The sequence below is a fragment of the Fundulus heteroclitus genome, chromosome 22, assembly GCF_011125445.2.
Source record: "Fundulus heteroclitus isolate FHET01 chromosome 22, MU-UCD_Fhet_4.1, whole genome shotgun sequence".
In the NCBI taxonomy this organism is placed as follows: domain Eukaryota; kingdom Metazoa; phylum Chordata; class Actinopteri; order Cyprinodontiformes; family Fundulidae; genus Fundulus; species Fundulus heteroclitus.
Genome location: NC_046382.1, coordinates 29,148,460 through 29,153,348, shown reverse-complemented (window position 1 = coordinate 29,153,348; position 4,889 = coordinate 29,148,460). Strand labels below are relative to the sequence as shown.

The window sequence follows — 4,889 nt, the reverse complement described above, 5'->3', positions numbered from 1 at the left end:
TACAATATTGGCAAAACTTGCACCAGCGTGGCTCAGAGTATTTCTAGTGGTTATTCATATTTGCTTGTGCAGCATCAGGGGCAAAATCAAGTGTTTCACTAAAAGAGATTTGAATGGAAAAATATGGAATATTTCAATTTTGATTTTGGGATCGGATGAGAACTGAAAAATCTGATCAAAGCATCTCTATATGAAGGGGACAGGATTTAACATTTGAGGTAATGCAAATGTATTTTGTTACAATTTTTATATTCTTTCATGCAAATAAAAAGCAACATACAAAAATACACCAGGCGCTGATGACCATTGAGATGCTACAAGAACATAAACAGCAACCTAATTGACCAAAACCAACATTCTTCTCATCTTCAGATAAAAATAAACCGTCATCCTGCCTGAGGAGTCCTATGCTGCCGTCATCACAGAGGCTATTGCTTTCTCTATCGCTGAAAGCAATAACACAGACAGACACAGAGAACGACAGTGAACCTATCAGTCTCCCCCGCCGTGAGCCAGAAAAGATGTAAGATCTCGCCAAGTCTGATAAGCAACACCAAACGCTCCTCGCTCTTTCCTTCTCATTTCACTCCACCCAGCCCGTCCCTGCAGCTCCAGCACGACAGCTGGGGCCCCGGTCCCACATCAATGGAAATTTTCTGAACTGTCACTCCAGTGAGACGGCCTGAGTGATGGCGTAACACGGGGAGCGTTGCTGCAAAGGCCACGCACAGATGGGCGCACACACCATCTCCCCCACTCAGCCCCATCGTCCCCGGTCCCCACACGATGGCTGTCGCCCCGGCTCAGGCGCTCCGAGGAAAAATTAGTCCGGCGATGCGTGCTTCTCTCCATCTCAGGCCTCCACTGCAACTCGCCAGCCTCAACCCCTTCACATTGTGTCCTCACCTGATACATTGTCGCAATCCCACCTGTCATGATAACTCAGACTGAGGCCGAAATGAAAAGGTGACAGGGGCAAAGGCCAAGAAAATGGAGGGCTCCTGTACATTAATCTTCTGCCGTTCTGTATCTCAGAGGCTAATCCTACCTTGCTGAGGGCTATCGGGTAAAAAAAAAAAGTGATTTCAATCTGCCTGATCCCTTGTGAATGCCCTTTAGGAGAAAGGGAACCAATTATTGCCTGACTTCTTTTCTCTCTGCAGTTCACCCTATGAGCTCACCTTGCTGTATCCATTTCTCAAAGGTTTCCAAGCATAAGACATATATGGAAGGATCTCACTCTGATCCGACGATAAGCAAAGGGAGAACAAATGGGTTTCAGAACAAACAGATTGTGAAGATTAGGTTATATAAAAAAAAAGTCATACAGTGAGTTGCAAAAGTATTCAAATTTTTTCCACATTTTGTGTGTTTCACTCAGGTTTTATATCACGGACCAACACAAAGTAGTGCATTGTTATTTACTGGTAGGAAAATGATACACGATTTTACCAATAACATAGAAGAGTAAAAAACAGTGATGGGATTCCCTTTTACTCCGACAGCCCAAACTAAAATCCAACCCAACTAATTGCCTTCAGAAATCAGCTAATGCCTAAATGGAGTCCACCTGTGTGGTGGTGGCAGCATCATGCTATTCAGATGGCTTTCTTCAGCAGGGACAGGGAAGCTGGTCTGAGCTGATGGGAGGATGGATGGAGATGGTAAGAGGCTAAAGGAGCCCTGAGACTTGGACCACAGGTTCAGCTTCCAGCAGGAAACAGACTCTAAACATGTAGCCAGAGCGCAAATGAAATAGCTTGGATCAAAACATATTGGTGTATTTGAATGGTCATGTCAAAGTCCTGATCTAAATCCGATTATGAATCTGAGATTGGCAAGATGTGGAAATAACTGTTTCCAGACACTCTGATGGAGCTCGATCTATCTGCAAAGCTAGTAGAGTCATACCCCCAAAATACTGGCAGCTGTAAATGCTGCCAGTAAAAGCAAACGTGCCGCCCAAAAATGTGAAAACCTTGCAGATTTGTGTTGTTGTTTTTCATACAATCTCCAATGAAAACATTGAATTTTAAAGTACTGACTTGGCAAAATGGGAAAAAAGTTCGAAATGAATGAGTTTGCAAAGGCACTGTGTCTTAGCTAACCCAAATCCTGGGTAGACAGAGCCCTTACAGTCTTATTTCACTCAAGACTTGCTTCCTGATTCATCAAACGCAACCTGAAAACCCCACATTCATTCATCTTGGAAACCCAGAACCAGGTTTCCAGTGCACTGACATTGCACTTGTAGCTTTGTGTAAGTCACTTTGTTGGAACATCGGTTCTGTAAGTAGGCCAGCCCTTGTACGAAAGTCCCTAAACAGTCAAATAAAAAAAACACAACCAGCCTTTGTGGTTGGTGTTTTCTAACTCACCCTTTCAGGCCCCCGCATCTTCAGTTAATCTCGCCCGCGTCTGACGTTGTCCGCAAGCTCGTCAGGTGCAAAAAGGGAAAGCGTGTCGTACGACGTGAGCCGGCCTAAGCTGGGACAGAAAGAGCGCGGAGCCCTGCTCCAACCACTCCCCGGGTACAAGCGGCATTAAGGGATGGAGGCTGTTAATCAGACAAGTGCTAATCTAGTTAGGAGATCAACAAATGAGCCTCACAGCTGAAAAGGAGGACACGGTTAAAGACAATACACCAGGCCAGTGCCATTGTTAAACAGAATAAAGGGAATGATATACGGGCGGGGGGGGGGGGGGGGGGGGGGGGGGGCATTAGTGTCAAAATTTAGAATAGAATGAGGGTAAATTTACAACAGAAGCATTAATCTACAGAGCAATTCTAGGAATATTTTTAGGGTAATTGCTGCTTTGAAATAATCTAGTTTTTAAACTTATTTCTACAGGGTTGATTTTTGATGCTTTAGGGCATCGACAATATCAATAAGGGTTCAGGATCGCTGAATGTAACACACCTACGTGTGCTTCTCATTCAAAGCAAAGGGGATTGGCAGGGTTGGATAAATAAAATGGGAAAATGACGGTGGCAGTCGGATGACGAACTCAGCGACCACAGCGAGGATCCAGCATTCTCCACACCTCTTCTGGTCTCCATGGAAACAAGGAGGCTGCGAAGAGGCCATCACAAGGCATGAGGAAAAACACGCATCCCGCTGCTGGAATTTCACAGCTGCCACTCCAGACGTCCACAGGGGCCGGAGTGTTGTTTGTAAGCTGCAGGTTTAAAGCCCACCTTTTTTTTCCGCGCACCTCTGATGGCTCGTGTGTCTTTCGATGTTAAATGTTTTGTTTTTACTTAAATCTTTTAAAAAGAAAATGAACAAGATGATAGAGAAATATGCCGTGTGCTGGTGTAGCACAGCCGTCAGGTATTTATCATTTCAGCTCACACTGTCTTGTGGAAGAATTGATTCATATTTGTTCATGTTCATTATTGGCCTTAAGCAAGAAAATAAGAAAAAGGCAAATCAGAATATAGATGCAAGCTGTGCTTTTAGCGGTCTAAGAAAAGCTGCCTCCGCCATACATAAAAAAAAAAATAATATTTGTCAAAAATCTTAAAAACTAATGTTGTTAAGGGATTGCAACAATTTTGCTCTGAGGGAAACACGTTACCCAAATTTTATTCTTCTTTCTAATTGTTTCTCTGAACGGAACAGTTGACTGTAATTAATGCATATCTCTTTAACAGGGGTAATTTATTCCGGGTTTTTTTTTTTTCTTTGTTTCAGGCCACCATATGCTCTGGCTGCTGTTGAACATCAGGTACACATGATTTGCAAAAGGAGCAGATGATAAAATATCGCTGGCTGACCCAGACAGATAAGGGGGAGTGAATGATAGCCAGGCACCGACACAAAGGAAGAACAAACACATTACTCATTAAAAGAACAAACATGGCCCTCCTCATCTGACCTGTACGGCTGCCGGTGGTATTTGATGCAGATAAAAACTAAAAATACAGGCGAGTTGGTAGACTGGAGATCTTGTGCGAGGACTTGTACATTTATATCAAAACAGCGTGAGGGACACACTATAGAACAAAGTCAAAATCATTTGAGAGTTTCAAAGATCTGAACTAGAGGAGGTCAGTCATGTAAGTCTAATAAAACTATTGTTCAATAAAATGATGTGAAATGGAAACAGCTTGGTATTGATTGGTCTCACTTTGAGTAAAAAGTACTGAAGTATGATGATGTTTAGGCAATAGTTCAAAGTAAAAACTATTGACATATTTTAACTCCCTTTTGTCTAATCAGAAAAGCAATAATTATTCCAACTTCTGCCAAAAGTTTCAACTTATTGCTAATAATTACTTTTATAATGTTATCCGTATCATTATCGTAACATATCACTGTAAAAATATTGAAACATATCCTTGATTTTGAAATACACATATATACAAATTAGTATACTTTTTTTGTAATTTAGTTATAGTATTTTTCAAGTGCTTGTTGCCATGATTGTTATTTCCCTGATCTGATCTTTGTAGAGTAGCACAAACAACATGGGCTGATATTCATTTGTTTAAAAAAAAAAAAAACTCCTGAGCTTCCTGCTCAGGTTTCCAGCCTGAGATCAGCTGCTTAATAGACATGCTGCCTATAGATTGCCAGATGAAGTTTTACAACAGCACTACCTTAATAAAAGTGACAGATGCTATCCCCACATCATGATGGTCCCACCACCATGTCCTATTTAGTTTCCACAACATGACTGTCCATGTTTAAACGGGACATATCATGCAAAAGTCCACTTTTTTAGCACTTAGATAAATTTTTGTTGTGTTCGTGGACTCTCTAGGAATGTAGAAAAGTTGAACAAGGCCTGCCCAGGAGATGAATAGTTATCTTTATAACATTTTTGAGCCATATTTTTCAAGCCACTTAGTTGAAAGTCCATGACCTGCTAAACAAGGTCAC

The 4,889-nt window shown here is 41.8% G+C and overlaps 1 long non-coding RNA gene across 1 annotated transcript; it reads left to right on the top strand.

The window, feature by feature from the left end:
- Positions 1-380: 380 nt before the first annotated feature.
- Positions 381-1,333, top strand: LOC110368621. The gene is made up of 2 exons (XR_002428238.2): positions 381-1,066; positions 1,164-1,333. It is a non-coding gene; the product is annotated as an uncharacterized LOC110368621 (long non-coding RNA).
- The last annotated feature ends 3,556 nt before the right edge of the window (positions 1,334-4,889 follow it).